Consider the following 11,663-nt stretch of genomic DNA (forward strand, 5'->3'; position numbering starts at 1 on the left):
AATGAGTGACATCATTTAAAAATATGTATAAAATTCACCCCACCAGCTTCCATTGACGACTGTGGCATTGCGATGGAAAATGAAGGGGAAAATATCTGACCTTGGCCTAATATCAGGAAGCAACCAGTTGGACAAAAAACCTGCTGTGTTTGGCCATTCATTCCAGCTTGTTTTATCTCTCTTCCCACTTACTGTGCAAGGGAAGAAATACACAACAGACATTTAGTAATGTGAAAAATAAAATGAACAACAACAAAAAAAGATGACAAAATGATGAGGTAATACATTTAGACAACTCTATTTATTTGGGGGGGTTTATGTCAACCCCACCCCAAAAAGATGGCTCAGGCAAAGTCAGATTGGAAAAGAAATGTCTTTTGGACATTTTAAATGAAAATATAAAAAGGAGAAATGGCGAAAGTGCCCTTAGTAACAACTGGTGCCATTCTTAGGAACATAGGAAGGAGCCCTAGATTGTGCTAGGCGGCTTGTCCATCTTGCCCAGTATTTTGCTTGCATTTTAATGAGAAACTACCCAGTTCACATTGGGGCAAGTGTGTCTGAAATGCATATATTAGCAGAAATAGCAGACAAAAATGCACTGTATATGGAGAAATCACTTGCAAAAATGTGTCTATTAGTCAAAAATGCACATAAAAATGTGTTTATTTGGAAAAATTCACAGTAAACATGCTAATGAATTTCCATGAGAATTTGTAGAAGTGAGCTTAAATTGGGGAAATGAGAACATTTTGGTTTAAATATTGTTTTAAATCTATTTGTTGTTTTGGTGCTTTTAAGCTGCTTTTTAATTACCGTATTTTTTGCCCTATAGGACGCACCTTTTCCCCTCCAAAAATGAAGGGGAAATGTGTGTGCGTCCTATGGGGCGAATGCAGGCTTTCACTGAAGCCTGGAGAGCAAGAGGGGTTGGTGCGCACCGACCCCTCTCGCTCTCCAGGGTTCAGGAGAGCCCCAGCACCAGCCCCACAAGGTGGGGGAAAGCGGGGAGGTGGAACGCTGCCATCCCACTGTCTCCCGATGTAGTCTGAAGGCGGGCAGCGGGAGAAGACCGCTTCTCCCCGCTGCCAGCCCCGCAAGCTCCAGGGACAGCGGGGAGGCGCAGCGCGTCTTCCCGCTGTCCCCGGACCTGGTCTGAAAGCTGGCCGTGGGGAGAAGAGCACCAAAAAATACGGTATCTCCATTGAATTAAGATAATCTAATTAATTAATGGCCTGGCGTGCTCTGGTCCATGGGGTCATGAAGAGTTGGACACGACTAAATGACTAAACAACAACAACAATTAATTAATTAATTAATTAAATGAATTAATACACATAATTTTTTGTGTAAGTCTCAAGATTGTGATTTAGAATTAATTAGTTGTAACAACAACAACAACAACCTGAGAGAAGCCTAAATTGACAGATTCACCCATCTCTAACTCCACTTGGAGTGAGACCCTTCTCCAGGGTCTCACCCAGAGCAGCAATTCTCTTACCACCCACTCCCTGATCCTATGATTCGAAATTCCAGAGAATGAACCTGAAACAACCAGTATACAAAGCATGTCTATACTTTCAAGCTAGGAACCTTCTTCACTGTTCCTCTATGGTTGGGCCAGTGTACTACTCAATCACTCACTCACTCACTCACTCCAGAAACTCACTCACCATGCCTCAGCCCCAGATTTTTGCTTGCCACTGTCAGTAGATTTTCTGCAAGACCTGTGTTGAGATACATTACAGTTGGCTTTATAGTTGATCAGACAGTAAGAAAATGTTAAAAGAAACTAAAAACATATTTAGAAAAGAGGCGTGTTCTGCAGCAGAAATAATTGCCCCCAGCACCAGGGTGCTTTCTTAGGCCCATCCCTAGAAGGCAAAGTTGTCAGCATGACTGTTTAAATTTTCTGCTGACATTTGGCCAGTCTAGTGAGGAGGTAGCCAGAAGCTAAATGATCAGACTCATCTGGTTCATTATAGATTAATCGGTCAATTAAAGCTTACCAGACCAAATGTCAAGAACAGAAAACAGCTGTTTTTGATCATCATTTCAAGAAGAACTCAGAAGGCTCCAATATTAACAGGTGACAAATGGGGATTCAAGATGAAGCAAATGGACTCTCTACTTTGAATTAATTTTAAGGACACCAGTATCCTCTATCTTGCAGACAAGTGGACATTTACACCATACCCATAAGCATTCCTTAATGATTTAATTGTTGATAGAACACTGTTGTAATTGAATCAAGTCCAGAAAAGAAAGCCTTAAACTCCCTAAAGCCTTCCAGCTTTCTATGTAACAAATCCCACGTTTGCAGGGCATAAAATGTGAAAACAATGCTGCCTGTTAGAAGTCAATGTTTTATGTTGACACTCTTATCACAAACAAAAGAGAATATATTTGCACAGGCATTATATATTGCTCAATCTCTTATGGCTTTTATTATTTCATTCTGTTTTGGGGGTATGTTTTGTGTACACAAGATCTCAGCTTAAGCCAATAGTTGATTTTACAGCTACTTTGGGTTGCACACCTCATTAACTAGAAATATGTGTCATGGCTCATTAATGACTTGGGCCAGATCTTCCACTCGTGGTGTTGTATTAATCCACAACACTCTTGCTGTTCGGGTTTTGAACATGTTTGTTGGTATTGGCCCTTGATACTGTAGGATTTGAAAGAAGAAACGCCACTTGAAGCTTATGGTGTGACTTGGCCCTGCTCAAATGATATCTATTGCAGCTGTTTCTGTTTCTGTTGCTACTTCCAAGTACAAAATCAGAATCATAAAGTTTATAGATTTTGTCTTTTTGCATGGTGGTTCAGCCTGTGTAGCTGTGCTCACCTTCTCTGCACATGTGAAGAAGTCATACCACTCAACTGTCCTGCTTTGAGCGGGACATCCTGGATTGGATCCTGGGAAGTCCACTTTTAGCTCCAGCAAGAGGGTGGTACCAAAAAAACTCCCATTTTGAGAGGGTGTGCTCTCACACAAGTCACCTGGCTCCCGTGAGAGTACAGCACTGAAATAAGCGCATTCTGATTTTGCCTCCAAGCTGCTCATGTGCATGGAAGCCTACAGACACATAACTAGGGATGGAAGAGAAATTCAGTTCAGTATGCAATTCGTTTACAGTTGAAGCTATCAAATTTGTACTTTCCTGAACAATTGGTGGACCGAAACACAGCTATCCTTTGATATTCACATTTACAGCGGTACCTCGGGTTACATACGCTTCAGGTTACATACGCTTCAGGTTACAAACTCTGCTAACCCAGAAATAGTGCTTCAGATTAAGAACTTTGCTTCAGGGTGAGAACAGAAATCGTGCTCCGGCAGCACGGCAGCAGCAGGAGGCCACATTAGCTAAAGTAGTGCTTCATGTTAAAAACAGTTTCAGGTTAAGAATGGACCTCCAGAACGAATTAAGTACTTAACCCGAGGTACCACTGTATCTGAATTTTGAAATGCAGTTTTCCAACTCAACAATTGTTTACATTGAGGGGAAATGTGGATTTTGACACCAACATTTAAACACTTGCTGAAAACTTTCTTGTTCTACCAGGCCCATGCAGGCAATTAAGAGTACAGCCCCCCATAATGTTCTCTTGATGTTAGTTTCTTTTTCTTCTGCTTTTAACTTGTTTTTAACCTTTTATGATTTTATTGTTTGGATTTATGTTTTTATATTGTTGTAAACTGCTGTGATATATATTTAAGATGCAGAGGTATGTTAATATTTTAAGGAATAAATAAAAGTGAACATATTTGTGAAAATAACACACACAAAACGCATTACAGCTTGAAAAACTGTGTACATTAATAAAAATTGCATATAAAATGTGTTTATTAAGAGATTGTTGGCATCCGTCTTTCTCCGGAGAGAAATTCACATTAAAAGGCTGGTGAATTTTCATGAGGATATTCATGAGGATCACAGATTACTACAAAAAGTGGAGCACTGGATTTCAGATTAGAAGAATGAGAAACGGAGAGAAACAAAACTGAGAGATCCTGCCTACAACCATATATAAAATTTCTAATCATGCAAAACAGAGTCAAGGGGCGGTATTCAATGCTAGCTCTACTAGCATTAACGTCTATTGTTGTCAAAATGCATGACTAACAGGTTCATTAATTTCTATGGGTCTGCTTTGAGTTGAACCTAGTTGAATAAAACCCAGGGGGTCCTATGCGCACCTCCAGTTGAACATGGTGAGAGTGATCCTGCTCTCCCCTCAGTACTGCAGGTATGGGTAACCTGCAGACCTCCACATGTTCCTGAACTACAGCTTTCATCATCCCTGGTGACTGACCATTGCTTGCTATGGCTTCTGGGATTTGTAGTTCAGCAACATCTGGAGGGCAAAGTGTTCCCCACTCCTGAACCACTGTCTTCACAAGTACCTCTAACTTTTGACCATACAATGACCCTTCCCACTTTCATTTTGCAAATTTAACAAGAAGAAAGTCTCTGCTAGCAGACTCCGTGACCTTTCTGGCATCTGCATTTCCACTGAAAGTTCCAACAGGCTCACCCTACGTCACTACAAGAAGCCCTGTGGCTTAATATTAGGAAGGCCTTCTTCTTCTAAATACTCTTCATTCGCACATTGGGATACTAACAAGGGTCCTTTTTTAAAAATCTAGCAATGGATAGTGCAATTCTAGTAATGGAAGAAACCAAGTAGTTCCCTTCCTCCTGATTCTGTTGAAAATTATTAATGTTGGCATTTAAAAAACTGGACTGACAGCAGGTGTGGAAAAAATATGTCAGAATTGGTGGCTGTGTCTTCTTTTGTTCCCTTGAGTACTCTGAATCTCAGCTGGGCTACGTAATAACTAATGCAATATAGAAGTTCTGGCTTATTTGTTTTTAAAAATGTAGCCCACCTACGGCTGACATATTGGCCTCAAGGCACATTGCAACATATTAAAGCTACTGCAAAATAAGTCTCACCAGTTTCTTTCTAAAAATAATTTAAAACATAATTTTTTTCAGAGTGAAAAGTTAAACGGTAAGGCCTCTATCCATTGCCCTTGCTAGGGTCAACTGCTATTGGCTTCTCTGCTCCCAGGATTATGTCCTGCAGTGGCCATGGTCTTTTAAATCCTTTGCACATCTACTCAGTTCTACTGAAGCCACATGCACGTCATACATTTAAAGCACTAATGATACCACTTTAAACAGCCATGGCTTCCCCCAGTGCCAAACAAGCTATAGCATAGGGCCCCACTCTTTTTGCCCCCCCCCAATATACTTCTTAATTGTATTTCAGTTCAACAATTACTTTGATAAAATTAAATGCAAATGGCTTTGGATACCTATTAGGTCCATAAATTACCATATAGCATATATTCAACACAAAAAAGTGACAATTTGTTGTCAACAAAGGACAGCTGGATATATAAAGGGCCCCATTACCTTCAGTAGCTTAGGGCCTCATCAATCCTAAATCTGGCCCTGGCTTCCCCCCAAAGAATTCTGGGAGCTGTAGTTTGTTAAGGGTGATGAGAGTTGTTAGGACACCCCAATTCCCCTCCCAGAGATTCAATTCCCAAAGTGGTTTAGCCGTCAACCCCTCTTCACAGGAAACTCTGCAGGCTGATACAGTGGCGTAGCGTGGGGGGTGCAGGGGGGCGGCCGCACCAGGCGCAACATCTGGGGGTTAGGGTTAGGGGGCGCAAATCCACGGATTAGGGGGCGCAAATTCACTGGTTGGGGGTGCAAATTACTTGCCTTGCCCCGGGTGCTGACAACCCACGCTACGCCACTGGGCTGATAGCATACACATAAGTGTTAAAAGTCAGCATTTTATTTTTCCAACTCAGATTGATGGGCCTTTAGTATAATCTTTTCCTTCCAAACTTTTTTTTAAAAAAAAAACCAAAAGATACGACTTGACAGATCACTTTCCCATTATAGAAAACAAACCCTCTTGGATTTCCAGAAAAAACATCTTTTTATCTGCTTTTAGTATGAAAAATTCAGGAATTAGATAGCTGTCCAAGGGTGAGAAATGTTAAAGCCAGGAATACAATGGTTGCATTAGCTACCATTTCCGATAGTAACTTCCCAAAAGCTGAAACAGACCTCTGTTGTTCAGTGCTGCTACCCTCCTGAAGCCAAAATGAGAATTTCAGCCAGATTGCATGGGTTTTTGATAAGGAGCCTCTGGCTCTTGATTTCCTGCTGTAAACTGAAATGTGATGAAGCTTCAGCTATCTCTCTGTTGCTTTCCTGCTAAACCAGTATTTCAAAAGTGTTGTCTTCATGCATTGCCATTTGCTATATTCAAATAAAGAAAAGTGCTCTGAAGCCAGTAACAATATTTTTAAGAGTCCAGTGCTATACCTATCTACCCAGAAGTAAGTTCGACAGGGTTTGTTCCCAGCTAAGTGGGTATAAAATTGCGACTGTAGACAGTCAAACAAATGTCTAGCAAGGGTGGAGAGCCTGTCGTCCAACAGATGTTGCTGGAATACAAGTCCCATCAACCCTGGCCATTGGCCATGCTAACTAGGGCTGATGGGAGTCAGAGTCCAACAACAACTGGAGCACCACAGGATTCCCATTCCTGTTTTATAGCTTAGGCTGCAATCGTATAGCCACTTAACTGGGAGCAAGCCCCACTGAATGCCATTTTCTTAGCTGGTGGTCAAGAGTGCACCATGGGTTCTGGCTATGTCACAAAGGTAGCTATCACATTTTTATGGTTAGCCTTGAAGATGGAGGCAAACAGCAGTTGAATGGGTTGGGCTACCTGAACTGGGTGTATATTTGAGACAAACAAAATTATCTACTTATGTGTATATATTGTGTAATTCTGCAATTACACAATATATGGTTAAGTCCAGTCAAAGGTGACTATAGAGTTGTGGCGCTCATCTCACTTCAGGCCAAGGGAGTCGGTGTTTGTCCACGGGCAGCTTTCTGGGTCATGTGCCCAGCATTACTAAATTGCTTCCGGCGCAACAGGACACTGTGACGGAAACCAGAGCACACAGAAATGCCGTTTACCTTCCCGCCGCAGTGGTACCTATTTATCTACTTGCACTGACATGATTTTGAACTGCTAGGTTGGCAAAAGCTAGAACAGAGCAACAGGAGCTCACCCTGTCGTGGGGATTTGAACCGCTGACCTTCTGATCAGCAAGCCCAAGAGGCTCTGTGGTTTAGACCACAGCACCACCTGCGCCCACAAGTAGGAGCTGAGCTCAACAGCACTCTCCCTTCCTGCCATTTTCAGCAACTGCTATTCAGAAACATACTTGTTCCAATGGCATGAAGAACTGGAGAGATGTAATGAGCTGGGTTCTTGACACAGAAAAGGAAAGCAGGGTAATTGAGGATCAACCCCGAGGGTGAGTCTCTCTCTTTCTGTGCCATTTCTTCCAAGTCCATGGCCTCATGGAGAGTCTGAACCCTGCATAATGACTCCTAGTGAATATGCTGTGGTAATCCATGAACACTGGATGGAGCACTCAAAATTAAAGGCTGTCACAGATCCCTAAGACCAGTAGCATATCTTTTATCAATATCTGCTGGAGGTCTTATAAGAATAAATATTTTTTCCTACATGTCAAGAACTGGCATCAGTCTTTGGTGAAGCTGCATAGTGCTCTTGGGTAATACTCAAGTAACAACAATGCTGTTTCCTTTTTTAATCCAAAATCTGTGAGACCCCCCCTTTTTTTAATGCAGAAAAACCGGAGTGTCAGCATGCCAGCAACCTAAGTTAGATATGTATCTCCTGTGGTTGCCATGGCAAATGTGGAACCACAATGATATCAATCTATCAGCAAAAACATTATCAGGCATTTCCTGTTAGTGGTCTTGTACCTTTCCAGTCTGTTGCTGAGCTAGATAAGAAGGCAGTTGCTTACATTTCTGGCAGGAGATCAGAGCAGTGGCAGGGTGCCATTGTAGGCAATCATGAAATGTCACTGAGGAATCTGACAGTGGAATTTTTAGATCAGAAAGCTAGCAGGCCCAGCAGGACACCGGTGAGGTACATTAAATTACCCTACCGTTCTTGTCAGTTTTATTACACACTTTCCTCGAAGCAACCGGTGGGGAACATAAGGATATTAGTGTCAATATTTTGGGTCATAAGGCAAAAAAAAGGAGCAAAATGTTAAAACAAATGCAAATGCAACGAGAGGCTGCGTACACACCATGCATTTAAACCAGGCATAGACAAACTCGGCCCTCCAGATGTTTTGAGACTACAATTCCCATCATCCCTGACCACTGGTCCTGTTAGCTAGGGATGATGGGAGTTGTAGTCCCAAAACATCTGGAGGGCCAAGTTTGCCTATGCCTGATTTAAACTATTTGAAAGCAAAGAATTTTGGGAACTGTAGTTTCTTGTGGGTGCTGAGGAAAACTACAGCTCCCATTATATTTTGCAGGGAGGAGGGGATATGCTTTAGCTGTATAGTGTGTATGCAGCCTCAGTACTCATTCCCTCTCTAGGAATGTTTGGAGTGCTAAGACTCTGATCAAAAGAGTGTGGAGTTTTAACACATTATTCTCCTTACAGAATCAGGTCCATTCTAGAACTGAGGTCCTTTTCCTGAACAGGGACTATATTCATGTATTGGTTTTGTGTTGTTTTGTTTTTACTAATACTTATTGGTGTTTATATAGTTGCCCAGAGTGGCTGGGGAAGCCCAATCAGATGGGTGGGGTATAAGTAATAAATGATTATGGTTGGAGGATGGGAGCTTGTCACAGCAGGAGGGGGTGGCACCCTGGCTTCTTCACCAGCCTGGCTCATCTCAGCCTCTCGGCCTCCTTCCTCTCGGCCTCCTTCTGGATTTCTTTCTGCCACAGACTCTCCCAGCTCACTAAACCTCTTCAGCTTCTTCTTCCTCTTCTCCCTCTGACCACTCATCGTCATCCCACCACCAATCCCTGGACTCTGAACAGCTGGTTTCCCCAGCTGTTGCCTCCCACTACTTCTCTGCATCTAGCCAGTCCATGACATCAACTTTAGTGTTTTCTTTGAGTTCCATTTCCACAGGCTTCAGCCAAAGTCAGTCTTCAAATGGTTGGAGGAGGGGCCTTTCGCTAGATAGAAGCAACAGTAATCAAACACTTCCAGATACGTGCACACAGGTGAGCTGGTGTGATTTTGCCTTGGCTAGACATTGCCCTTTGACTGTATCCTTAATGGGTTTGAAGTCATTGCCATAAACATTGACCTTAAAGCAATCCTGCATTTCACACTTTCAGCAGAGTGGAGCTGCCATTTGGAATTAGCAACACTCGATCTGTAGCGGGGCCAGGCAATGCTATCCAGCCTTGGGCAGCATCATGTCTTGATTTATGAAGGTGAGCAATGACTGCTTTATATGTGAGAAGTCCAGCTCCATCTCTGAGGGCTCCAGCAGCAAATTAGAACAACAGGGAGTTACTAGCGTCCTTCTTCATAGCTCTAGGCAGGAAATTGTAAAAAAAAACCAACAACAACACAAAAAACCGACAATCTCAAAGTTCACCACAAATGTCTCTCTTATTGGATGGTTTGATCAGGTCCGGAGGATGGCCCTGGCTGAAGAATTAATGGATCAAATTAGGTTGCAAAAGAGTTCAATTAAAGCAGATTTATTTGTAGAAGCTAAGCACGCATTCTCAGTGGCAGAGGAACCCTCCCCGCCACCCAGGGCGGAGGGGCGGGGCGAACCGCCGAGGGGCGGGGCAAACCGCCTGGTGATGCATGTGCAACGTCCGTACAGACTGCACATGCAACGTCCATACGGACTGCACATGCGCGGCAGCCCATACAGTCACCGTGCGAACGGCAGCCCATATGGATGCCATGTGAATGCAGTGCAAGTGGCTCCCACACTGACTGCGTGCACGTCCTCCACCACTCTACAGCTGGTGGGAGGCAGTGGGCCATCTTGTCACACACACCCCAGGGCGGTGTCCAGGGCGACCTGCCCCCCCTTCGTACGCCCCTGCGCATTCTTAGAGTATGTGGTGCACTAATCCATATGGTCCTTCTGCTTCACCAGTGCGGTTTGGGAAATCTTAAGGATAGTCTAAATTTAGAAGACTGGGATAACTGTAATAAATGTGAAACATTGTGTTGTGACCCATGTGTAGTAACAGATATTATTCTCCCATGAGGATAAAATCTGTCAAATCATGCCCTGGACAGTGGATTACATGCTTATAGACAAACTGGAGTAATGTTAAGAGTTTTCTGTGGGTTTTTTTGGCCTTTTTTGTTGTTGTTTCTTTAACTGTTCATCAAAATGGGCTGTGCTATAGTATCAGGAACATATTGTATCTCACCTTGATAAGAAGCCCATTCCAAACTAACTGAAGTTTCCAAACAGTCTTCAAAGGTCACACATAAAGCATGCTACAAAAATCAGTCAATGAGTGATTTTTAAAAAAATGGACTGCTGCAGTCAGATTGAAAAGTTCAAGAAGATTGTTGAGCCAGTCTTAATTTCACAAAGATGCTCCTGGTTACAGCTGATGCCTGAAAGCCCAGGTCTAAGGGTAGATCCAAGATGGTGTTTTATTCTGTTTTTATTGTGTATACTGCTTTGGCAGCTTTATGTCTACCAATCTGCTGTGTTATAAGGAGTCAGATCATTGGGCCATCTAGCTGGGTAAGGTAAAGGTAAATGACCCCCAGATGGTTAAGTCTAGTCGAATTCGACTATGAGGTGCAGTCCTCATCTCCACTTTCAGGTCGAGCGAGCCAGCGTTTGTCCACAGACAGGTTTTCTGGGTCATGTGGCCAGCATGACTAAACCACTTCTGGTGCAAGAATGACGAGTGCCAGAATGCATGGAAATGCCATTTACCTTCCTGCCTCAGCGGTACCTATTTATCCACTTGCACTGGTATGCTTTTGAACTGCTAGGTTGGCAGGAGCAGGGACAGAGCGACAGGAGCTCACCCCATTGCGCAGATTATGATCAGCACTCTCTTTACTGTCAGACAGTGGTCTTTCTTAGCTTAACTTGGAGATGCTGGAAGTTGAACCTGCCACTTTTGGTATGCAAATCCCCTAAATACAATTTTTACAAGGCACCTTAGGAGAAACATTAGAATTCTTTTAAAGTCACAGCAAACAATGTCAACAAATAAAGTCATCAGGATATGGCTGCTGAACTCGGAGACACCATTGTAGGGGTAGCAACCACTTCTTGTTTCTCTCAGGGCAGCTTTTGCTGGCAGGAAACTCTATGGCGGGAGCCACGCCTCAAATCTGTTTGCTTTTCAACTCAACTTTTTTTGTTTAGAACCAGTAGAACTCTTCTCACTTTGGAACATGGCTCGGGAGCAATCTGGAAAACACCCAGACTCAGCACATATGTACATATCCGCCGGGGGCCGGGAAACAATTTCACACTTAGCGCCAAAGAGCTTCTGACATTTTGGTGTGTAATTACTATACACCACCAAAGCCTAATATACTCGATCTATAGAGAATACTGCTTATGGATCAATGACCTGAGCATTCCCAACGTGGCTTAAAGGAATGTGCCCTGCATTTATTCCTTAAAATAATAAAGCTTCTTTTGAATGCACATAGCTATCTTTCAAAGAGCATGAAAAAGGTCAGTGGGCCTCATGGGTAACTGAATAATGCAGCCGCCCGCATAAACAAGAAGTGTGTAGAAC

General features: G+C 43.0%; 1 long non-coding RNA gene across 1 annotated transcript; it reads left to right on the forward strand.

Moving 5' to 3' along the window:
• Positions 1-8,570: 8,570 nt before the first annotated feature.
• Positions 8,571-11,392, forward strand: LOC310837511. The gene is made up of 4 exons (XR_014560569.1): positions 8,571-8,607; positions 9,037-9,131; positions 9,249-9,347; positions 11,204-11,392. It is a non-coding gene; the product is annotated as an uncharacterized lncRNA (long non-coding RNA).
• The last annotated feature ends 271 nt before the right edge of the window (positions 11,393-11,663 follow it).

This window comes from Podarcis gaigeae (genome assembly GCF_964106915.1).
Source record: "Podarcis gaigeae genome assembly, chromosome: 1".
In the NCBI taxonomy this organism is placed as follows: Eukaryota; Metazoa; Chordata; class Lepidosauria; order Squamata; family Lacertidae; genus Podarcis; species Podarcis gaigeae.